General features: G+C 38.2%; 1 protein-coding gene across 50 annotated transcripts in view; it reads left to right on the top strand.

Annotated features, from left to right (window-relative positions):
- The window catches only part of ESRRG (estrogen related receptor gamma), a 371594-nt gene that overhangs the window by 324299 nt on the left and 20663 nt on the right, over window positions 1-26632 (top strand). The gene's annotated exons all lie outside the window — the stretch shown is intronic.

The raw sequence follows: 26632 nt of genomic DNA, 5'->3' as shown, positions 1-26632 counted from the left end.
TCTGCATCACATAAATGCTCTGATATTATAAAAGCTGACTGGCAATGTTATTAGCAAGAAAAATGGAGGTCATCAAAAGCAGTTTCTCAGAAGATTAGCAATTCCTTCAGATATCATTTCAGGTGTATTTTTACCCCTCCCCAGTGCTGAGGTGTTTGTTCTTGCTCTGTGGGCCAGCAGACAAACTTACAGAAGTCCCCAGGGTTCTCAGTCTATCACCTTTCACAAACGGTAAAGTCAGACAAAAAAGGTCAGCTTTTTCTCTTGTTTCTTAAGGTATTTTTCTTGTCCAGCAGATGAGTGAGCATGTTGGTGTGTTTTCAACAGCTCATTAGTTTTCTAATTTTGATAGTGGAACCTTATTAAGTATGAGAGTGGATAGCCTTTCATTCCGCAGAGTAATAAGTCATTCTCATTTTAGATGTGATTTTGGGACACCTTAATAGTAGAATAAATAATCCAGTCAGTTGTTTGTTTATTGGAGTTAAAGCTATTTTATTTGTAGTTTCAAAAGAAGTTGCAAAGAAATAGTCATGCTGTTTGTTTCTTTTCCCTTGTTCTAACCAGTTCTGGGTCATCTTGGATAAATATAAATACAATATATATAAATACAATCAAAGAAAAATAATAATTTGTACCTTTATGAAGTGTGTGTTGCTTTTTATTTTTAAACTTCAGAGGAAAGACAAAAGCCTACAGATTCTAAAAGAGTCAGTTGAATTTTAGTCATTCGCTGTGCCACAAACGGTGTACAAACAAGCTCTTGTATCACAAGCAGTGTTTTTCTGGTACAGTTAACTTATTTCTGTCTCCTTAAACTAGTTTGTCTTTATGCTTTGAATGCTACAGTAATTTCTTTAATCAAATTGATGGAAGTCCCTTTCCCAGCCCACACTGAAACCAATTTATTGGTCATGATACGCCGGCTATGTTGCTAACAGTCGTAACGAACTGTCAGGCAATATCGCAGTGCAGCTAATTTGAAGTCATTAGGTGTGCAGCGTTCAGGCAACAATTTGTTACAGTGGTTAGGAACACAGCTGACATTTCTGAATGGCTTTGTTCAGAGCAGTTCTAGATGAGCCCAAGCAAATTGTAAACTAATTTAAACATCACTCTATATTATAGGAGCTACTTTGTCTTACACTGGTTGCTAATAAAGCACCCTAAATTAAGTCAAAATGAGTTAAGCAGGTGAGTTTGAATTTCATCTTTGGAAGATACCTAGATCGCCTTAACCAAAATAGAGTAGCTCTCAAAGAAGTCAGTCATGGTCCATAGCAGTTGCAGGGGAACTTTTGTCAGTCTGATTTGTGAATATGCTGTGTAGCTTGGATTTGGCTTGGAGGGATGGGAAGAGGAGAGGGATGAGACTGAGCAGCCTTTTAAATTATGGCTTTGGTTAGTGTGGAAAAGGTATTGGATGCCATAAAGTGGCCCTGAAAATATAAAATCTGAATCACTTGTGGAATTTACCTGCCACAACACAGCATTTTAGTACAAAGTAAGCTCAATCCACCCCTACAGTGGTAAAGCCACCCTAGCTAGGTGTACTTACCTGATTTCATTTACAAATGAGAATTTAAAAAAAATAACAGGCAATAAAGACAATATTTTTATAAGCCTTCAGGTAACAAAGTACAGTGATAAAATCTGTGCTTGTTGTCTGGTATTTTATCACAAAAATCAAAATGCAAAAGGGCTGGACATGCTGAAGGGCAAATACGATGATCTTTTGTAGCTTGGTTTTGAATGTTGGAGTAGGGCAGAAGTTGCACTGGCTACGCTCAGCTTATGTCTGGCACAAAACAGCATCTGGAAGAGCCTGCATTGGTGCTGCCTGTTTGCAAAACTAACAAATGTTACTATAGGCAGAGGTGTAACGGGATGGGGAAAAGGATGAATTAGGAAAGGGGTGCAAATTGTGTAAAAGTTCACTGTAGCTTGGCAGACTAAATAAACCCTTGGTGTAAATCTTGTAGAGTCGATTAATTACACCACTAGTGAATTTGTGCCTAGCACAGCAAAGCAGCAATCAGCAAATCTTTCTTTACTATAGTGATTTCTTAAGGTTCAGTGTAATTAAAGGCCCTTATATATCAGGTGCTTAATAACTAATAAAGATCTCAACTCTAAAGCATTGCAATGTAAAATTTGTCTTTGTGGAGGAAACCAAAGCAATGTTTTTCTCTTCTGAAAAAAAGCCTTTTAATAGGATTATCTACAAAAATGTAACAATGCAATATTCATTCTGCCCTGGCCAACCATTTCCCATTTCAGTCACAGGCTAAAAAATGTTTTCAAATTATACAAAGTTCAAGTCCTTTCATAAAATCATTAGTACTTTTGTCATATTGGAAATATTTCAATAGTTGCTTTTATTGAACAAAAAGTCTATACCATATACAAAAGGAAATATTGAAAGAAAAATATATATGGAAAGCCTTTATCAGTAAATAGAATTAGTCTCCTTGCATTTATAAATCAAATAAATGGAAAGTGTGTTGTTATGAAACATGACCATGTCTTATCTGAAGAAGAAAAAGATCACAATGGCATTAGGAAATGCTTGACTTTAGTTAGAGAGGCGTAAGGGCACAAGAACAGATGATGGTGCCCTAATAGCCCTTTTTAAGAATGACAGGGCCCCGCCATTAGCATCCTTTTATATCCTTGGAAATTGCTCATGCCTCGCTTTTATGGTTCCTATCTGCCTGACTCTTTTTTATTTCTCTTTCAATTTCATCCGCGCTCGGATAAGCGCATGCTAACACAATATGATTGAGCTGTAAAATGGAACGCTGTCGCCTCTAATCTCTTTTATGTAGATATGGAGGTACTTCCACACTCCACTTCATTCTCTCTCCATTGTTGGCCTTTTTAGAATGTGTTGCCGAGTAATGGAGGCTCAGTCAAATATTAGAGCTAGGTTTCACAGGGTGTGATAAGAAGATTATCAGGCCAGCAGTCAGATCTATTGTTGTTCTTTGTGTCAGATTAAAATATTCTGATGTACTGTAACTTCGTTAGTAAAATACTGAAGGTGTTTAGGGAGAGAGTCTGATGCTGCTTCATCTCCTGCCTGATGAGACAAAACTCCTATTAACTGACCTAAATAAATTGTAAATATATTAGGAAGCCTCTGCAAGACTTATTTTATTTTATTTTATTTTATTTTATTTTATTTTTTAAATTTTATTTTATTTTATTTATCTTTTAAATATGGAAACCTTTCTTAATTCAGTATTTTGTGGTAGTTGAGTATCCTACCCTTCACATTGTATTTTGGGGAGTTTCCATTTCATTGGTTGCCTTATATTAATTAAACTTCCAGTGTCTAGGGTGGTTTTCTGCTGATACCTGCTCACAGTACCAGTACAGTTTCAGCTGGATTTTTGTAACTCTCTCATTGACATTCACCAAAATGTGCAACATTTTTTCATATTAAGTGGAGGCAGCAAACATTAAGCTCTTAAAAATGTGCATAACAGGAAGTTAAAGAAAAAATGTTCTCTACAAAATTTGCATGCATGAAAAAACATCAGCCAGACCATAGAAATCAACTATTTTGCACTTAAGATAAAAAATTTGTTTGGAAACACTAAATCAGACTAATACATCAAAAATAACTAGTTACATTATTTAGTAAAATAAGCCTGCTTGTCTTCAGCTGTTGTCCCTGTTCTGTTAGCAGTAACAGTGTTCAAGGAAGGGAATAGTTAGAAATTGATACTGCCACTGGTGCTAGTATTGGGAAAAAAAAAAAAAAGGCATGATTGTGATGTAACAAATACAAGGATGTTTTGATTATTTTAGTGTTAATGTTTTAAGAAACACTGTTGTTCCAGCATACTCTTTGTGGAGGACAATATTTAAGCTTTCCCTTCCAAAGCAGCTCTCAGGGGTGTAGTTTGACATTGTAATATTGAACAAGAACATGATTTGCTGCAGAGTTGTCATTTCTAAAATGCCCTTTTCTCACCATGTGTTTCAGAAATACCACCCCATGTAGGTAGAAGTTGACCACGATCACTTGTGTGGGTTGTTGTTGGGGCAGCCCATAGAGAATCTCAGCTCTGCACGGGGGACGGGTCGTGCCCGTGCTGCATGTCTGTGCCGTGCTGCCTGCTGCTGTGCAATTTGGTTTTTGTGCTCAGCCTTCCCTAGTCCCTCGTGCTGCTGGCTGGATTTAGGGCCATTTCAGACACAGCCCTGCAGCTTCTGAGAGCAGACCATCACAGGCTGCCTGTCCCTCCACAGACAGCTGGGCATGTAAGTGTGGTGTTCACTGCTCATGTGGCATGCAATGGAGGATGAGTTGTGAGGTGCTAAGAGGTTGGCAGGAATAATAACTTGAGCCTCCCGGGGAATCAGGACATCCTGCCCTTTCTCAAAGTGCTAACTGGGACACTTTATCAAAAGCTTGGTATCTGCCCTTCTTTTAACTCCTTCTACAAACATGCTTTAAGTACAGAAGCCAGACCTGCTCTCCCTGCGAGGGAAATGTTCTTGAACTCACAACTAGTGTGACATGTGATCTAAGGCAGGCCATTCCCTGGGCCTTGAGGGTAGAGATTTCAGCCAAGAGGTTTCTCAAAAACGAATTATTACTTCCTTGACCTCTGGCACTGAATTGTACAATATGAGAAAAATCAGCAATTGGCTACGAGTTTTATTTTTGAGCGTTAGCTTGGATGGACCACCCAGCACTGCCAATGTTTAGATCTCCATGTTGATTCAGGTTTCTCTAAGCAGAATTGGACAGCAGTGTGCCTAAAATGCCAGCAGTTCATCTGTCCTGGTATTTGAAGTGCTGGGAATCGTGGCAGTTTTTAATTTTTCATATTTTGAAAAGAGTATCACAGAAAAGGGTTAAGTGATCTTGCAAGGATGATGCATGAATAAACATGTCCACAAGTCTCCTAGCATTTTCAAAACAAAACAAGGGTCTGTAGTGTGGCAAAAGGTAGTAACCAAAGGATCTGTTCAGGTTTTTAAAAATTTTCCACATACCCAGCTGAAATACAGAGCTGATCTATTCTTGATGAATCTGTTGCTGAAGACAGTGGCAAAATTTCAGCAGATTTCAGTACAAAAGAGTGGTAGGCTTTGTGTACAATTAGAGATGCACACACTCTTGATGTGTCTGCTAGTTCCAGTTCAGAACTGAGAGAGACAGCACTAGAGAGGTGAGGCTTCTAATAATGCTAGACATAGATGTCCTGGGGTAAAAAAAGCACTTTAGTTTCCAGGTTAGTCACTTTTGGCATTTTTTTACTTGCATTAAATTAACTGAAAGGAAAAAAAAATAATCTCAAACATATAAACATCTCATCACCTGCAAATTATACGTGAATATAAAATAAATGTGCAGTAAAACTCAAAAAGGCACCTGAAACTCTCACTAGTTATGACTTCAGAATCTGTACCTATTCTTGAAAAAGCTTATCTAAGAATAATCATCACCAAAAGCATAATAAAGTCAAAAAATGAAATTAACAGGTAATAAAAGAACTTGGCTCAATCATTATCTTTTAACATTGTGGGGGGTTTTAGGGAAAAAAAATCCCTTATTTAAAATGGCTTTCTCACAAGATCACAATTAAACAGTGACTTTGTATCTCTATTAAGTTCACCTCTTATTCCTGTACAAGTACTTGCTTTTTCCTTCTGAGTGACTGTCTCCTTTTCTTGTTTTGTTGCTTTTTTTTTTTAATCAGTCCTCTCCCTCCACTCATGCCTCCAACATTCACACTACACTGTCTGACTGTTGCACTTTTTTTTTTTTCCCAGTGTCCCCCTTTATCTGCCTCAACCAATCTCCAAATGAATGCATGTCTATCATGGCCTTAGCTTTGACACTCTGGATATATTGATTAATAGTTGCCCTAAGCTCCTTTTAGCAAATCAAATTTTCACTTTTAGCAAGGATTTCGCCTCTGATTTATTCAGCAAAGTGAAATGCACTAAATTGACTTTGACATTCAGGGAAAATGGCTGAAAAACAAAGAGGGGAGGAAAGAGATATAAATTGTGTGGCAGCTGGAGACTTCAAGCATAAAAGAGGCCGTTTTCTATAGAATATCACTGGTTAATTTGGAAACATGCATTTAAACAGGAGTATAAATTATTTTCTTAAAATTAGAGGTTTTTTTAGACTGAGGGTTTGGGATATGGTAAGGTTTACTTAGCAAAATGCAATATATTCAACCCAGATTCATCACTTGCTAATCATGGTGCAAGTGTGGGACCCACTTTTGTTGCCACTAATAATTATTATGTTAAACGAGAGACAAAGAGGTTTCTGAGTAGTTTTATAATGAGGTGCTAAATTGGTAAATATCTTCCTACCATTGCATTATGTTGTTCACTCCTGTAGCCCTTTAAAAATAAGAAATGATTAATAAAAAGAGAGCAAATCAACAGTAATGAATGCCAGTGCTTTTCATTTTCTTTCTATAAACAAAAATGGCTAGTTTCTGAGTCTTAAATGCAAAAGTACAAAATTATATAGCAGCCATTTGCTATTATTCTTCCAGCAAAATCAAGAGCGTTGTATTACCCTGGGTGACTTGTAGACTGAGTTAGAGATGTTGTATGCTCACAGATGTTGCATGACTGAAGTACCAGAAGGCTGAAAATGCCCCCTTTCATATCTGCAAGTGCTCAACTGCACTGCTAAATGGAATAAAGGAGAGGGGAAAAGAAGGAGAAAAATTATTATTCTGTTCCATTAGCAGATCTGGATGTTTTTGAGGGGGGTGTACAAATATGCAAACTAAAACTGCAGGAAATTGTTTGAATTTGTTCTGTGATCTGATTCTACAGCAAAAATTAAGAAAATACAGCTAGTTGTTTGCTCAGTTAATCTAGAGAGACAGACCAGGAGCCTTCAGTAGGATCAGTTGTCATGGATGTACAAGTCAAATGTGCTGTTCCAGCCTCTGTTGTTCAAGGATCTGGCCCTGAAGGGATAAATCCCCATCAGTAGTCAGTGTATCAGTGGGAGCTGAGAGTTTCCTTTGTCCCCTGTGTGTACTCACCACCTCAGGACTCTGCAGCACTGTGCAGAATCAAGGTTTAAGCAAGTATTTCCACTCAGGGGACAACAATACTCACCTTTGTACCCACTTCTTGTGTGACAAACGGGTTTACTAGATTAGGTCTGTGTAAATTGCAGATGACTCAGTAGCAGTTTTCCTTCTTCTAAGCTAACAAGGAATTAATCTTATTACCAGAGGGTAAGAGGTCTAAGTGTATCTTAACCTTTTTAATTTTACTGTAATATCCGTTCTTTTTTTTTTTTTTTTTTTTTTTAATAAGCAAGCTGGATGCGAGGCTTCAATAATAATGGCCTTTGCAAGTGGAACAAGCATCCAGAATGCCATCCCCAACATAGTGGGGCACATTAGATTTGCAGGCATGTGACTATTCCATCATTCCATCACCACCCCCCATAATTTATCTCAACTTTATTAAAAGACCACTGGTTAAGAGTACACTGTATGAAAGAATTGAAACTTCTGAAATAGTCTTTGAGGGGGTGTCCTTTCCCAAACTGTACAGTTCATACCTCAAGGGTGACCAGCTTCTTTCAAGTAGTGCATGGCTGCAAGGCAGGAAGATGCCTTGCTCAGAAATACAGGAAGAAAATTGGAACAAATCTTGATGTTATTCCTTAAGTGGGGAATTTGCAGAGTAGACAAATTCAGCAGAACTGAGCTTGTCATTCATGTTCACTAAGTATCACTTCTGTTTTTACAGGACTCCTCTAGAAAAATAAAGTTTTTTTTCAAGCAGATTCACAGTTTAAAGAGCATTCAAACTAAGAGTGTTTTTTTTAAGTTTTAAAATTCCTGAAGTCTTTATTGGAGATAAGATGATCAATTTTATATGTAATTTAAATTGGCCTCTGAAAGGATTGTAGCAAACATTGAGAATGCAGAAGTAAACTTGGAGCAACACAGCCCTCTTATGGGCACTATTTAGGCCATTTTAAGCTAAACATTTGACTTAGTCATCTAACTAAGCCTCCAGCAAAAATATATTTACTTTGTTCTGGGTGGGGAAGAAAAGAGCACCTTCTCAGTCATACATGTTGACACTGTAAATCCAGGATGGGAGGAAGGAGGGGGGAAAGAGCCAGTTGCTGAGATTGGATTTAGAGCAGACAGGTCTCCACCTGTATGACTGGGTCAGAGACACAGGATGGTCTAGTTTCCTAAAGTCAGCTGAGACCAGTTAAATACTGTAATTCTAAGAATGCCTCTACTTTCTCTCTGGATAAGTTCAGCTTCACACCTGCTTAACCTACATTAGAATAGGATTAATTACCTGAATTGCAACACCCCCTTAGCCAGTCAGCACGTTTCTGGCAGGGCACATGGTGACCTAGGTCTGGTTATATATAGTGTATGGATAGCAGGGGAGCACCTGGGTTGTAATGGCAGGGCTCAGTCCAGCCTGATATAAGAATCAGCAGTTTTTAAAAAATGAGTGTGCAGTAATTGCCTTCTGCAGCAGATGGATCATACAAGGGCTTTATGAACTCATGTCTTCATTGGTAGTAAGCTTTTTTGTTGGACAATGCTCAATTTATGCATACACATATAAATATACAGGCATGTATGTGTGTGTAGAAAGAATCCAAAGAAACACAGAATCCAAAGAGTGCAGGTGCTGGATGCTTCTGTATTTAATTACTTAGATGGAGCAGTTATTTGACTGTAACTTTTGACTCTGTTCAGTGTTACTTTAATTCATCATCCCCCATATTGCACAGTAGGCAGTATTAAAATATTTTGGTGATTCTTCATGCAAGAAAACACACAACTTTCCTTTCATTTGAAAACACATTCTGGAAAGTTCTCTGGAAATATGTTGGTCTGGCCAAGATATTTTCCACACCAAACTCCTGAGGCGTGTATTATAGACGAGTGGAAATTTCACAGCATGGCTCTGACCCTTCTCCCCAAGATGTTTTCATCTGCCATGTTGTGCACCATCAGTTTCAATCAGCTGCATTAACAGCTGAGGTGAAATCAAATACTGAAATGAGAAACAACTACACTTGCAGAAGGCTCCAAGTTCAATGGAAGTGGCACTTGCAGAGTCAAGTCAGCTCACTCAGCAAGTCCTGACATGTTATGCATGAGAACACTGGAGCAAAGAGTTGTGGTGAGGGTGGAGAAGAGGCGGGGGCAAATCCGCAGTTTTCGTGCATCCAGCTGTTGGAGAGATTAAGGGGAACAGTTTAGCAGATAATGACTGCTGCTCATACATTTGTTCAAAGAAGTTGCACTTCTGGCATAAATACATCATGACACTGGCAGGCTGCAGGGTGTATTTTTAGCCAGAGATTTCTTCTGGCTATGCTTTAGCATCATGCCTACCCTGCTGAACAGGCATTAGACTCCAAACTTGTACGATTCCAGCTATATCTGGTAACATAAAACTTTCTGTGACCCTTGTGTCTCTCATTAATTAACTCTGCTTGCAGTGAGAAGAATTTAAGAGTTCTTCCCCATATCAGTCTCTTGTACAAAGCCATTCTACTCTGTGATCTCTCCTTCACTTTACTACTTTGAAGTTTCCCAGAGATAAAGTTAACTGTTGGGTGGATTCAGGAGCAGGTTGCTTAGTGTCAGTGCAGTGCTTAGTCTCAGCTGCAGATATAACATGCAAAGTGCATTGTGAATTCTAGATTATCTTCATTCAGTGAGATTATAGGAGTAAATTTTGAAGAGTTTCTTTGTGTTTTGAGTTACTTGAATGTTTTCTGGACCCCATCAATGAATTATGCTGAATGCTTTGCTGAATATCTTCAACCCACATTTGGAGTTTGCAGGATTGTGCCTTGCACATCAGTGGTGATGAGTGATTTGCTGTGTTCTGTAATCCTCATATGTGAAGCACATCATGGGCTCTGTAATCAAGAGGCCACTGGGAAACAGGGTGCCCCAGACAGGCAGTGCAAGTAGGACAGGGAACAAGCTGGGCACTGCTCTGCAGGGTTATTCCTGCTTCCTCTGTACCATAAACCTACAGAGGTCAGTGTCTAACAAGAGGCTTAGATGGGCATTTCAGAAGATAAAGTGAAGAAAACAGGCTATTGACAAGGAACATTAGCATGTTCATAACGAGCAGCATCATAATCAGCCAGCATCAATGACAGACATAAAATCTTTCAGAGAACCTGCTAGGAGGAAGAAAAATTATACCTAAAACCAGTTTGCAACAGGGTGATGGGAACACGGGCTGCTATGGGTCTCCTTAGTTCCAGCACTGTGGCCAACACCGATGAACTCCAGTTTGCCATTGATGGCTGCACAGACAAGTGTACTGTCTCCGTGGTAGAAAGTGGTAGCTATTTATATACTGAATGGCAATACTAAACAATTTAGGAGATGCAGTGAAGTGTGTCGTATCCAATTAAAAATGCAGTGAGAATTTTAGGTAGGCAAAATGTAATTATTTAATTGGAATTTGACCAGGATACTTTTCCACTGTTAAAATAAGTATAAATTACGTGAGCTATAAAACTTTAAATTATGAAAATATTTTGAGGTCTTTGAGCATGGTAATTGGAGCTATATATTCAGCTTTGTTTTTAACCTGACACTTCATAATGGCTGTTCCCTAAAGCAAGGGTTTTTTTTTACATTATCGAATATCCCTTAGTGAAGCAAATTAGCAATCAGTCTGGAAAATATTTAAGTAGTACAATCACATTATTTACACAGGCCCTTCCATTGTGCAGTGTTCTCTGTGTTCCCAAATATATGTAGGATCACTTCCTCAGCTGTCAGCATTAACGCTTGAACTTTAGAAAAAGCTTTATATGAAAATCTATTTAGGCCAATAGAAAGACTTGCCTTGATTTCACTGCTTTGGATCAATCCCTAAATATGCAGGTCACAATCCGTAACCTGTATGGACCTCAGAGCTTAATCATTTGCCTTCTGCTTGAATTACCACTTTTGTGTAAATGGTGGGGGACTTCGTGCAATTCCTTGCAAAAAGCTTTTTTTTCTTTAAGTGCTTCTTTTTATTATTATTAATAAGGAAGAGAATCTTACTGTGGAGAATTAGAGTCATTTACTTCAAGCTGAACAAGAGTCTGCTCTTATCTAGAACCATATTTCAGTGCTTACAGGAACATCAACATCTGGCCAGAATGATGGAATGTTTGCTGTGACAGAAACCCTGCATTTAGTATTTGGAATAATTTTAAAACGGCATGCAGCATACCCCTGGAAATAGGTTCTCTGATGCTGTGGCCACAGTCAGTGATTCCAGTTCCTTGAATCATGTTGTCCAAAATACGTTCTCCAAATAGATTGCTATCAGGTTGAGGAGTTCCAGGTATTTATTCTGTAAATTTTGTGCTTGTGGGAACTGTTCTCCTGGGTTCCCTGAATTAGAACCACTTTTATTTTTTTATGCACTTTTTCCCCCCTTCATTTAGTAGAAGGTTTTTTTTTGCAATGGAGTTTTGCTCTTTGTGTTTTTGCTTGCTGCTTTTTAAGAACTGAAGGCACCGTGAGTCCTCTCCCGGTACTCCCATTGATACATTCATGCAGTGCTGAGGTACAGGTTCCATGTTACATCCATACTTGGCTCGTTATCCTCTTATCAAGCTCTTTGCATCCCTTTGTTTATTTGAGGAGACAGGAAGACTGTGTGAAGGCTGCTTAGTCAGGGATATCAGCGTTGTTGGCAGGGGAGTGATTGCCAGTTGAAAAACAAGGCATTATTGCTCATTTTTTCCCTCTTATTAGTTTGATTACATTTGCAAATCAAATCAATCCATCAGACATGATCAGGCCTCGTCCGCATTTTAAGGAATAGTAATCTCCGTCTAATAAGATGCAAATGTGTCACATCGGTAAGTAACCAATAAATCATCGTCTTGTCTTTGGCAATCATTAAATATCAGAACCAACAGTCAATTTTTAGTATTTTCAATTTGCGATATGCCGCTGGAATATAAAGATAGATGGACGTAATTACACAAACCAAACACTATTTCAGTTCATTCCAGACAGCAAATTTAGTGGAAGGTATAACTGGCTTGTCATCACACTACATTATTCCTGGCGGTTCATGCAAAGTTCACAGACAAGCTTCAAATGGACATCGCTTTTTTTACTCTCCTTAACAACATCCCCACTACCACCACCAAACTTCAATAAATGACTTGAAACGCTGTAGGACATCACTTCCATCAGTGCACAAAGTGACGCAGGAACAGAAACATTACCCCTTTTCTTAGTTGCGGGCACCTTGTGCATGTGTAAAACTGAAGGCCAGAAGTTTCCTAATACTTGCTGCATTATTTCTCTCTCCTTTCTCTTCCTTCATCTTTAGATGTTTGAATCTGAAATGCCAGTATTTCCTCAGAGTAACTTTTCACAATTTTTTAAAGTTACCTCATGTTTAGTAATTACAAAACAAGCAAAGAGAGACAGGGAGAAGGATTGGCACACCAGCTTCCCTCCCTCCCTCTCTCTTCTCATCCCCATCTTTTAGAGGAGTGAAAATTCAAATTGTTTTTCTTTATCCTTTTTTTTTAAATTGACTTGGGATTTGGGAAAATTGATTGCCTCATGTGCATCCCAGGCATTAATTGATATATTTATTGTCTGATTCGCGATGTCTTGCTTTCCATTAATGGCTCTATTTGTGTACAACAATTTACATGCTTTTCAAGAAAGAAAGAGGCATAAGATTACACCCAGGCAGCAGGAGTGGCAAAATAAACCAAAATATTATCTTAAGCAGCATAGCTTTTACCTGGATATTTTTGACTGATTTCTTATTGTAGGGTTCAGGCCCTAAAATTGCATACCTGCAGGGAGACTGCTAATTTCAACAGGAATTTGGGCCTGTTGGAAATTATATTACTGGTCCTTCTTACAGTGCTGAGTGACATGAGAGAGAAAGAGTGCAAAATACTGTCTCTCTGCTCTGACACAAGCAGCTATGTGGAAATAAGAAAAGAGGATTTTGTAGGATTGTGCTGACTTAATGTAGGTTTCCAGCACACCGAAGCCAGACAGTGGGCTTACTGTGCTTGACCTTAAGAAACTTATTGCCATGAGCTGTGTGCCCTTAGTGGACCTGCTGCTGCAGCATCCTGTTAGTTGTGTTTGTTTCAACTAACTTGCTTTGGGAAGCTGAATCTCAGGTGCTTTGGAGTGATTTGTGGAGAGATGCTTTAGTCCCCTCTGTGAGAAGATAGTTTTCACAGTAGCAGTTTGATTTGATTTGGTAAATGAATTAAATGGAAATTAGTGAAGAGGCTTTCTAGTGGGCACACCTACTTGCTTTGGGTTCCTCATCATGTTGAGCAAAGGGGTGGGGAGAGTGGTTGTAAAAACATGAATATGTAAGTCCTGGGTAGACACTGCATGTTACTCATTCTTGGTATCAAAACTCATGTTCTTTAATGAGAGGAAATTGCAAAGAAATAGTTGTAAGGGGCACAAAGTGATTCCACATGCCAGAGATTTAAACTTAAAATGTATACCATCAATTAACAAAAATCTCTTGTTATTTTGAAAAAAAATGTGTTATTACCTGTATATATGGATTTTTATCCTCCAACTGGTGTCAGACTCTGGTAGTTTTGTGAAAACGAGAGGTTTATGCCAGATCTAAATGAAGCAACTAAGTAATAAGCTCTAGTCTCAATATGTCTGAGATTCCTGGCATTTTACATGAATATATTCCTGGATGTTCCATACCTAAATTGCTAGACTACTGCTGCTGAATTGTCTTGCAGAAGTTTCTCATTTTTGTAGTCTCCAGTACAAAGGAAAAACTGCACACAGAGGTAATGTGCCCAAGAAGCTCAGCACCAGAACCTTATGTTCTGTCTAACCATTTTACATACTACCATGGTATGTTTAATTTGCTTCTTCATCAAATCAATAATGGGTCTAATTGAAAAAACTGGCAGAACTACAATTCTACAGTTCAACCTAACTACCAGTGTGAGTGTTTTCAGGAAATAAGAGATGTTGCACAGCTACACAAGTGACATCTGTATTAGTGCTGCACCTTTGCTACCAATGTGTACAGAAACAAACATTACTTAGGTGCAGCACCTGTACCAATTGATCACTATGCTATCAGAATTAATCACCTGGCATTCAGCACAGAGAATAAAATTTACATCTTAATGTGTGAAACTTATTCTAGCATGTACACTCATGAACTACTAAAAATTATACTATTCACTCCTGTTGGAAGGTGTGCATCAATTTTTGTGGGCCTGGCAGGTCTTGTTCTTAATGTTAAATGTTTGGGATAGGTGCTACAGCCTTTCAAATAGAAACTTATACAGGAGTATGTAATAAAATACATTGTGATCCTGGAGTTGTATGTCTCATATCCTGGCCTTACTCTCACAAGAAAAAGGAATTTTTGAGGATATTTAGTGCTTTGCAGAAAATAATGCATGTGAGAAATAAATAAGAGAAATAAGTAAGTGAAGTTTGTCAGTGTACAAAATTGGATAGCCCAGTAATGGTGCAGGTGCATTGGCTGACAGTGTGGAGGAGCTTGTGTGAGAACAGAACAAACTCCTACTGACAGGAATGTTCAGTTATGCAAAGTCTGGTCAGCATCCGTGGGGCTGGCAGGAAAATCCAGGCCAGGTGCACCAACTGCAAGATGAGGATTCCAAAACACTGATTTTAAAAGGAAGAAATGAAGATTTCAAGTTTTCATTTTGTATAATTGCAGAGCTAGTGGGGTTTTGAATTATGGCAAAGCCTTAGTCATTAGCATAGGGTAATCACCTTTGCTGTTAAAAGAAAAATAATAACAATAGAAAAGGTATTGTACATTGACACATGGAAATATAATGCTTTTCAGAGAAATTTTGTAGGGATTTTTTTATTATGGGGCTAATTACATATTTACTTGTAATGGCACTAGCAGAGCCATTACAGTCCATTGGATAAATAATATGCATTTTAAAAACCATTTATAAATATGTATTTATTTGATGGACCAGAGCAGGTTTTTGAAGTCATTCTCATCCACTGAGTAAATAATATATGGATTGCTTTTAAAAAATAAATATGTATTTCTCCAAAAGACAGTCCAGGCAATTGGGTAAATAATATGCATTTTTCATATATTTAAAAAAATACATAAAATGTATAGAAATCTGGTCTAAATATGTATCTTACTGAGCAAAATTACTCGAAAGGTGTCAGGCTTAGCTTTGAAATTTCTGTTGAGAATTGTCAGTTTGTATCACAGCCCAGAGTTAATTAAATGTATTTTATGCATTTTCAAACATACAGTATAATATCAATGTTCACAGTTTTAAAACACTGTTGCACCTCTCAGTGCTGTAAAGTCAGCTCTACATGGTTAAGGTCCTAGTTTTACTTTGTGTTCATCCTAATGCAATGCCAGACACATTCATTTTGTGGGCATAGTCCTGTATCCATAGAAATACATGGAGAAAAATTGTCACCTAGTAGGGGCTATCTTGTATTGCACAATTTTAGCCATGAAAAGGTCTACATAGTATATTCAACATTTCTGAAAAGTAAATGATGGAGATAAAGGGATAAATGACCTAAACTACTTAGAAAAGGGGCTTCATGTTTTCTCATACTTAGCCCACTAGCCAGCAGTGACCAATAGACCAAACAAGCATGAAGAGGAAGGTAAAGTTGAGCACCATAATTTTCTAAATATTTTTGCCAGTTTATCTCTTCATATACTTCACATATTTTACGGAAGTGTTGAATATACTTTGTAGACCTTTTTCTGGTTAAAATATTTGTTGTTGTTTTCAGATGTTAAATGAAAAACAACAGCACAAAACCCTGTTAATTTATTTGTATATATTGTATCTGTAGTTTGCACAGAAAGACTGAGAAAGAGAAGGACTTTGTGACTCCAGCAGAATTACAGAGTCAGTGGAAGATTTGGGAGGCCAAATTCTTCCTCATATTTTTCCTGTATAAATGTACCTTGTGCTACATCTATGCTTCTGACATCACCTGTGATACAGGTGATGAAAACTGCTGATGTTAGTAAGTTAGTTAGCTCTTTGACAGGGGTGTGTTTGGCAAATGCCAGGTATAAATGACTTGTGCCCTGTGCAGTCAGGATAGCTATGTGAGATTTTGACAGAATAAATGAGAAAATTCTCACTCCCTTCCTTCTCAGATCACTGATAGGGCGCTTAACATCCATAAGGGAAACCACAGTAAATGTCTGGTGACCATAAAGAACGATCAGTAAGAAACAGACATTTGAAAGCCGACATCTGGGTCAAGGAGAAAGCCAAAGAAACAGGACATGATCCAGCAGTATTGGCATGTGAAAATTTTGATTTAGACCTTTCTAATGGCACATTCTCACAAAACACAACTGTGCTTTCTGTGTAATCTCTAAAATTAATGGTGAATGTGCCCAAATACCTGATGGTAGAGCACACTTGAGGTATTTGGGCCCATCAGAATACGTAGTAGGTGCAAGAATGTAGAAATAGGGTAAAGATTGCAAAATAAATCCCAACTCTTAAGCTTTTGAGAGCACTGAGAACTGCATAGTAAAAAAAAAAAGTGTAGGTAAATTAGTGTGGATCAATTAAGGAGAGGGCATTGCTGGTGGCACTATAAATTGACATACTGGTGCCCAGAGGGAGTAAGAGGGTCTGATAGCAGAAGAATGCAAAAAAAAGGAGGAAGGCTGAAAGCAATGGTGAAGGAAATATTGGATACATGAAGTATCTCTGGACATACCTAACACTTCTCTGTAAAGCACAAAAGTAACTGAGATACTATGGAGTGCTTGCCTGGTCATTATCAGTCATCGCTGTGCTGAGGCACGGTTGCTGGAGTATGTCACCATGCTGAACATGAAGGGAGAGAAGGAAGGTAGTGATACTGAAGATCAACTAGGGAAGGGAGTCTGTGCTTTTAAAAGATGGGAGACATGAAATAAAATCTGAAGGTGCTGAGGGATAAGATGGCACAACTGCAAAAGAAAGAGTTTGTATCTCAGTCACTCTGTGGCCATATTGAATATGACTCAAATTCTTTGCATAATTAAAAGAGATAGGAGCATTCATACATTTTGTTGCAAATTGATATGATCTTTTTTGCCAGTGATCTGAATGAGATTGTACTATAGTTTTTAATTTAGCAGATTAAGAAGCACAATTAAAATATCATGAAAAAGATCATAATCTAAACCTCTGGGGTTTTTTTGCTTATCCATGCCAAGTTGATAACAAGAGCCGGTGTATGTAACAATTACCTCCACTACTGTAAATTTACTCTAGTTTGTGGGCTGAAGTGTTAATAAATACCTTGCAGTATTCCAGAGGGAGAAGCTTTCCATCTAATTAATAAAACTGGGAAGAATACCCAGGACGCTGAACCATATCTTTCTTATTAGTGTTGGCTTCTACAAAGGAGAATCCCTCAATCTCAACACATTAGTAAATGTCATACTCCTGAGTTGCACTGAGACCTCTTGAAAAACTGCTGATTTGCTGGGGAAAAAAAATCACCATAGACTTCAGAAACAATTCAGCTAGGGAATACCAAGTGTAGAAAATCAGTGTAAAGCATGGCATGCATTATAGCAGCTACAATTTCTGCCCCATTTGGTGAATATTCAAAGAGGAAACATGCAATTATACAACCAAATCCCTTCCTTTTTTGGTCTGTCCTAATGCTAATATCTTTTTCTGTGTCTGAATGTGGACTTACTGCAGTCAGGGTTTTTTTCACACTCAGCAAAAACTCTCATTCATGTGTTCTCTAAAGCAGGTATCCTAAAAACACTTCCTATTCATATGTAAGATACATGCAACTGTTCATTAAAAAAAACCCAAAAAACCCAAAACTCACTTGAAGAAGGAAAATGTTTTGAACTCAATGCTGAAAAGAACGTCTTTCCCAAAATATGTAAACCTAATTACCTTTTCCATTGCACTAATTCATATTTGGCAAAAATAATCTCTAACTATGCCTCAGCTAATTCTGTTTCAAGGTAGTCTGCATTAAACTGCAAATTAACTTTCTGACATGCACAAAATTCCTTGCTCTACTTTATTGAAATCTTGCAGTAATCTTAAATTATGGAATATTGATAGGCATTCTCTAACAGACTAGACATTTACCACAGAGGTTAAAACTTCATGCATTTTGTTTGTAAAATAAAAAATTATAAGGTGGTATTTATGTGTTTTCTCACATTATCGTCATTCTTTTTATTAGATCAGTGTAGCAAACTGGTCTTACTGCCTCAGATAGAAATATAAATAATATCTTTGCATGTACTTCCTACTTGAAGTTTTTTGCTCTTAAAAATTCTCCTCCTGTATATATTTGTAGCTGCTTTTTACTTTACTGATATGAGTGATGGGGAGGATAAAAAGATAGCCACAGAGCTTATCTGTAAGGTTGATGCTAATTTGGCTAAATGAGTCCACCTGATGGAAAGCAGAGAAGGTAAAAGATCTGCCAGTTTCTTTGTCTACATCCATTCTTCTCAATTTTCCTAGTAAATTTTTTAACAGAGGTCTTCACCAAATTCTGGTAAATTCTAAAAGTATTAGAAGGCAATTTAAAGTCCTGTCCAGGAATTATAGCCTGGTGGTGTTTGTATAGTCCAGTATGTAAATGTTGGGTTATTTTACCCATTAAAAATGTTTATGAGGCTTCCACGTGCACTGTGAAGAGCAGATCAGTTCACACCATGTACAATGAATACTCACCATACATACAGTTTCAGTAAAGCATATTAAAAGCAGATACTGATCCTTAAAGACCATCTATCAAGCATCCTCAGCATTATGCCAGAGGAACCTGAATCATGCATTCCCTTGCCTGTCTTCAGGTGCAGCTTTGTTGACCAGTGACCCTTTGTGACTCTGTTCATGGTTTCAGAAAATACTTCTTTGATCTGACCTGGGTGATTACATTATTATTTTGTCCTTCAGCAAAGACAGGTTGTTTTTTTGGTTTTTTTTTTTTTTTATATTAGAAGAAAGGACATATTTAATAAGCAAAGAATACAAGTTAATGAGCAGGTGATCTTTATTCATTTTGGTAGCTTTCAGCATACCCTGGGTTTGCTGAGTACAAATGCATGCGTACACAGGCTTATGCAAACACACACTAATACATGCACCTGCCTGCTTTTGTGACTATGATAACACCATGGATCTTCCATATCCATTATTTTCCTCTTTTCACAATAGTAGTACATTGAGAGCTCAGTTGCTGTGATTTTGAAATTCTTACCCTGGGGCACATCTCTCTAAGCTCTTCTGTTCTGAGCTTCACTTCTTAGGAGTAGTCCAAACACCTCAAAGAAAGGTAGCCCAAATTCTGAAGCTTCAGGTTTTGGGAATCTATGAACTGAATGCTATGGGTCATGGACTCATGCCTTCAGCAGTGATCAGTCTCAGGGGAGGGGACGTGAACCCCATAGTAGGCAGAAGCCTCAGGAATTCCTTATGCTTAGAGATTAGGTGAAATAAGAAGGAAAAATATCCTTGTCCTCTTAATTTGTATTTGGGATATTAATACCCAGAGCTATCCTGGCTGTCCATGTAAGCATCAGCTCCCTCTCTGAATTTTTGGCTTCAGTGACATCCTTTGGCAAGAAGTTCTCTAGTCCAGGTACTCTGTGAATGAAGAATTTCCCTTTGTCTTCCATTTTGAATTTCCTGCATTTTACTGCAGTGCTGCTTGGTCTGTGTTTTTAGACAGAATAAAAGCTTTAGAACTACTTTTTATATCATTAATTTATTTGCACTTCTACTGCATTCTCTTGTACATCACTATTTTGAGGAAGACAATTCCTGCTTTCTGAGTCTCTTTTCATAAGAGTTTTCTTAAGTACTGCTTTACTTTCTCTGAACCTCATCTAAATCCGTAGTGTTTTCTTTGGAAAGGGCCAGCTACTCTGTTAATCTATTAGAAATCAGAGACTACTGATGATATTTTTATTTTTAACTTTTCTTGCCTTCTGAAGTGCTTTTAGCCTCAGCCACAAGCATGGCATCAGCTTCACGACTGACCATGGGCTACTGGAATGGGTACTAATAGATGCAGTTTCCAAGCTAATGTTTTTACACTCCTCCCTGGACTCTTTCAAAATTGGTCAGGAGCTGCAGCTCTCCATTTCTTTTTCTCACCTAGAGATCATTTAGTCAGCCTTGTCTCACTCTGGAGGGACTAACACTGCATACTCAGAAGGCCTCCTGTCTTAAATTAAAGAGGGCATTGATGGAGGTCACCTCCATAACTAGGACATAAACTATATTCTGGTGTTGCAGGTACCTAGAGCATATATAATCCCCTTGTTTCTTTAACTTGCTCTGAATTTTAGAAGTATTTTCATTTTCAGACTGAAAATAAAATAATGTCGGACAATGTTGCATGAAATTGCATCTCTGGTGCTGCCTCCAGTGAAAGCCTATCATCTAACTTCACCTCTGTGCATCTGCTCATGATAATGCATTTAGAAATCAGGGATGGTTGCTTTTTTAGTCTCAGAAGCAAGTGACCTGGATTCACTTTTAAAAATATGATTTGCAAACTTGTTGACTGGTATTCTTCTTTTGGAGAATAACTTGATTTGTCCACGTAAATCCCCTTTGTCAGATTTAATAGATGGATAAAGTGACCCCTTGACTTCCATATAAAAATTCAAAAGTCTTAAAAATATGTAGTTTTGTGGGGGAAGTGTTAAGGAGTTTTGCATCTTTAAGAAACCAAACAAATTCCAAACTGAATAACAGAGATAGAGAGGGAAGGTTGCCTTTCTGCAAGGCGCCAGCTTTCCCAAGTGTCTCATCCTCTCCCCTCTGTCATCCTGAGGCAATGTGCCTGCATTTGTGTGTAGATTTATAGTTTATCTTTATCTATGGCTTCATCTGTAGGTAGCTATTATAGCCGCCTTGCCTGGATATTGTTTGGGCCTGATAGATCTGTCTGTAGTTCATCAAAGGGGAGCTGAGTGGCTAAAAGCCATTGGGTCCAGCTGAGGATGAAATACGAGCCATCAGCCTTGGTAATGGCTGTAAAATTTCATAATTACACGGCCTTTATTACATTGCATAATGATCCTGAAGCAGTATGGAACAATTAATTAAGATTTTCAACCGTGGCTCTTTCAGAAATTAAAAGGTGCTAGTGGCTGAGAAATGGGGAAGTGTCTTGTCCTAAAAGCATTAGGGATGCTTAAGAAGTACTTCCTGGGTACTTAAAAAAAAGGTGGGGGGGAGGGTGGTGTGGGGAAAGAAAAAGAAGTGAAGAAAAAAGACAAGAAAAAGAAGATAACTAGTTAAGCAGCTAATATCAGAGTAAAATTTTTGTACTTAACTGCTAATTCTTAATGTCAAAGCTGGATTTAAAATTCCTGTGATAGTCACTGCCATAAAGTTGTTCATTTTTTTGTTCTGTAAAAATCTTCATGCCTTTTTTCCCCCCTGTTCTGTTCTAGCCATTTGTCACATTTATAGAAGTTGAGCTCTGCACATTATTAAATAAATGCATGCCGTGACTCAGGAGGAGGGTCACTTAGCTGTATATTGGGTGTACTGACCAAGGATTTACTCTTACCCACTTTCTCATGTCTGAGGCCATTGAAATTCTTTGAAGATCTCTGCAGTTTGACAGACATCCCCAAGGAAGATTTTTTTTTCTTTACTGTTTTGTTATTTTTCTTCCTTTCTTTTCATCTTGTAAATGCAGCATGTCAGATGTAATATAATATTTTCCATGAGATTGACCTCAGACCTGATCAGAAGTAATTAGATTCCTAAGGTGCTGCAAAGGTGTCTCATGGATTTCTGATGTACATACTGAAAGAAAAAGTGTTTATATACATGCAGAGAATAGGCAGGGAGAAACAAGAGGCCTGAAGCTGTGCATGTGCACATTACCTGTTGTGATCACCTGCTGGGTACAATTCTGAGCACCAGCAAATTGTGACCCAGGTGGGATGTGGAGTACTCACTGTGCCAATGGCAGTAAAACTGGTGAAGACAGCAAAAATAACCCTGGTGATCTCCATGCACCATCAAGGCTTTTGGTTTTTTAGAGGAAGGAATCTCCTTTTCACTGTCTTTCCATCTCCCTCAAAACTATTTTGATTCATGCAAACTCTCAATGTAACTCTTAGCATTGAATGTTACTGTTTTTAAATTGATCAGTCATCATGTAAGGTCCTATCATTGTAAATATTTGATGAGAAGCTAAGGTCTCTCCAAGGCACCTCTAATCATAAACTTCCTGCAGGAAATTTAGAAAGGATTATGTGTTTCAAGGAGGAGCCGGCTGCTTAAAGTAAATTCTCTTGTTGAGTCATTTATTCCCTTAATAGGAATTTTCTGATCTGCTGTCATTCTTGTTCACACACTGGGTGTCACTGCCTCTAAAACACTTGTCATTCTTTAATGGAAACAAAATAGTCATTGCAGTCAGAGCCGCAATGTCATTCCACTACCCCTTGCTGCGTCGGCAATAGTGAAAATGACAGAGCGGCTCTCAGTAGGGGTAATTAAAATGTAAATATTGATATTTTATTATTTGAAATTACTTTCCAGTGCGGCATTTAATATCTCTCCATCTGTGCGGCTCTGTTTAGCGGTCACTTTAGTGCAGCTCTGGGATGCCAAGCGGCGGCTTGATCCCCGTTATGTCAAAATGCTTGTTGCTGCTTAATTTTGATATCTAATTAAGTGGAAAAGTACAGTCCACACTGTAATCCATGGCATCTTAACCAGCTGCTTGGGTATATTTAGAATTAATCTCCACTATGGAATCATCCTAATGTATGCAATTAAGAGTCTGCCGATGGCTAATTAGGTGTATTAGAATCAGGCAGCTTCCTTTTTTTTTTTTTCTTTTCTTTTTTCTGTCTTTTTTCTTATCCTGTGCGTGGACTGTTGCAGACTTAAGACACAGCCTCCAGAGATGATCTTAATGGTACATGCACACTCAACTAGGTAAACTAGAAATTTCACATTAATGTAGGAGAATATCTGTCTCTTTTCCCCAAACCAGGGAGACTGTAAACATCATTTGAATTTTTTGGCATCTGCAGCACATTAAGAAAATCAACTAACCAGCAGAAAAGTTTTAAAAATTAGGAAGAGGATGGAAGATATGTAGAACAGTGGTCTGAGCAGTTATTTTCCTGCCACAGGGTGAGAGGGGGATATTTATCCAAAATTCTGCAGCCTGAAGATGCTGCTTTGGCAATGGAAAGAGATTTTAGGTAGCTCAGCACACACAGGGTTAACAGAGGTACGTTGATTGGATCGTGAGCATGGTTGTCTCCGTATGCTAATACATTCCTGTATTGGATTCATATTATTCACATGATTGGGGAATTCCTGGAAACCTGACTTTGCCTGATGGAAAGGTGGAGGGAGCAGGGATTGCCACAGCTCTCAGGGAGGAAATGACTGGTGGCTTCCCCAGGGGAGCAAAAGGCAAACAGCAGTGACCCAGCACTGAGGAAAAGCACTCTCAAAGCAGACCCGTAGAGGTTACAAATAAAAGGCAACACGTATTAAATGCACATAAGATCCCTCCTTTCTGTGGAAAAAAAAAAAAAAAAACCAAAAAAAACAAACCCAGAAGTGATACTTTACAATCCAGCCAACTTGATTTTGGAGACAAATATGCTGAAGAAACTTGAACTCTAAATTTCTTGATATTCAGTCAATATATGCATTTGTTGGGAGGCTGATGTGTACAAAGGTTGAAGCAAGCAGAACCTGAACACTGTTGTTACTAATTTAGCAAGCTTTCTCTGTCAAGGTTGTCCCTTTTTTTCCTTTTATTCTTTTTAATTTTGTTTAGTTGAGTAAAAATTAAAAAGGAGGAAAAAGGGTCGATACTTTTTGTTTAATTACATGTGACTTTAGTTTCTTTTCTGCTAGCTGATCTCTTTGAAGGGTCTAAGTAAGGCATTCCATGCACAGGATATGAAGATATTAGGCTGGCTATTTTAATCTGAACTGTATTACTGTTCTCTAGAATGGATTTTGGAGGAAATTCAGCCCTATTCATTGTACTCTTTATTTATCATCTATGTTCACTTTACTAATGACTAAGTAGTAGTCATTAGTGTAGTTTTTATTTTTCTACCTGCAAAGCTGGCTTTATTGTACTCATAGTCAAATACATATATCCACAACAGATTGAAGAAGAATTTGGGTGAAATCAATATTTTTATGTTGAAAATATGATTGATGATTTTTTTTTTTATAAAGGCTTGGTGAAAGAAAAAATCAGGACCATAAATACAATCCTGCTTCATTTTCTCCTGTGATTTTAGGCACACACCATATCATGACATCTGCTTCTGCTATCTTCAAAAAGGGGACCAAAACCAAAAATATCCTATAGTCTAGTGAAACCATATTTGAAGATTAAATTTTAAAGAACTGGAAGAATTAACTTTTAAGAAGCAGATCAGATCACATATGTAGTGCATTAAAAAGATCACCCTTAGGAATCTGCAAGTTCATTCTGCTGACCTGAAGGCGAGTTACAGCTTCATTGGGCCATATTGCACTGCTAGTCTGAATTTTAAAACTTTTTCGTTGAGAGGTAATGCACCATGAGTGCATAGAGGGGAAAAAAAGGAGTTAAAAAAAAAAAAGCAGTTTCCTGGAACACACTTAATCAGGTGTTTCTCTGTTCTCAGAGCACCTGGTGATAAAACAAAATACAAGTGTTTCATCTTACATCTTTTTAATGTAAGATTGGTGTGAGTTTGCTGTAAAGCTGTTTGAAATTGTGGAAGTTCCAGTGGTAAAATCAGCCCAAAGGGAAAATCAGGTATTAATCTGTTTAATTCTATTGTCTTGTATTTTCCTTTTTTCTCGGTGAATACTGAGATAATAAGGTGTAAAATTAAAATTTATGGAAATAAAGAGTACAATACTTTCCACAATATGTTTCCAAAAATGCTATTGTAAAGTACTCCATACATGGAGGTCTTAATAACTCTGTTCCTGAAGCAAGGGCAACTCACCAGGTTTTTTTATCTTTACTGTTTCACTGCATAGTGTTAGCAACTGGTTACGTGAAGTCAGGGAGACATCCTCGATCAGTCCCATTTTCCAGTTCCTTTCCATTAGTAATACTAAAGAAGCAGCTCACAAGAACCTGCACTTGAACTAGAAATTAGAAATTTCAAAGTAGCTGCCTGGAAATACTTGGACGGTTAGAGAGGGGTGTCTCTGATTTCAGTACTGAAACCAGTTTGAGCTGTTACATCTCACTATGTGCATCTGACCCTGGGAAGAAATGACAGCCTCAAATTGCTCTTGTTTAGTGTTATCATGTAAGGTTTCACAGAGCAAAAGACAAACCAGAAATATTCCTAACTGGTATTTAAATTGCATTAACACCTTTTTGTATAACTTGAGTGAAAGGTCACGCTAGACAAGCAGCATCTTCACTGTTTGTAAATGTCTAATTTGCTGCTTTTAAATTGCTGTGAACTTCACTTACTTAGTCCTGCTGAATGAATCCAGTGTTGCAAATACTTCTGACAAGCGAATATTTGCTTTAGCGAGAATCCATTGTTCATAATGGATTGAGAGGGACATGCAGGGTGCATGCATTTTTATTGCCGTGCCATCTCTCTGCTGTTGTTTCAGTCAGATGAAAGTAGCGTTGTGATAACAGCCCCGGGTTTCTTAGTGCTCTGTGTGGCATTTCCCATCCTCCTGGTAGGTGTTAGTGAAAAAGTGCTTATCACAGGCATTTTTCTATGTTATAAAATATAAAAAAAATATGTATATTTTATAAGAACTTGGACAGCAAGAGTTAGGAATACAAACACACTTAAAGAAAACATGAGGAAAGTGCACAGGCTTTGCTGAAAACATCCCAGCGCTGTCCAAATGTATTCCCCCCCCCCCCCGCACCTTTTTTTTTTCCTTTTTTTTAATTTTAATCCAAGGCAGAGTGACTCCTGGGCACCTCTGTGAGTGCAGCCCGAGCTGCCCTCTCCCAGGGCTGCACAGATAACAGATGGCAGTCGCCACTCGTCGCGCCGCTCACGACACAGCCCTGGTGCTGCCTTTGCAGTGCTCTGCTGTGGTGGCAGGAGGAGAGCGGAGGCTGCACAGCAGAGCATCATCGCCCAGGAAAGGCAGTGCCATCACTGTGCAAAAGTTGCTGGATGCAATCCATTTCTGAGCTTACCTTTATTTGCAGAACATCAGTTCCAAGGAGCGTAGAAGCTGAATTCAGCAAACGGCATAAATCGAGCCTTTGGTTGTATTTCTGGTCACTCAGAGTCTGTCCTTCTGGAACTTGATTTTTCATTTTCAAGTCTGGGCAAATACCTGCGTTTTTTATTTTGTGACATGATACCTTTCACATGAAAATTCTGGGTCAGACTTGAATTTCAGCTGGTTATGGCATCATGTGCAGTTATTAGCCTTTGACCAGGGGCTCCATAAGCAGAGGGGTATGAAAAGAAAACCCAAACCAAACCTGAAATAATGGATTCACCCTGGCATAATGAGTTGTATCTGTTTCTGTTCCAGCTTTCATGAAATTTCATCCATAATCTGGGAAATATGTTTGGTGATTAGTGACAG

The sequence above is a fragment of the Lonchura striata genome, chromosome 3 (genome assembly GCF_050655825.1).
Source record: "Lonchura striata isolate lonStrDom1 chromosome 3, ASM5065582v1, whole genome shotgun sequence".
In the NCBI taxonomy this organism is placed as follows: Eukaryota; Metazoa; Chordata; class Aves; order Passeriformes; family Estrildidae; genus Lonchura; species Lonchura striata.
Note: the sequence above shows the minus strand (reverse complement) of the source record. Positions and strands in the feature narration are given on the sequence as shown.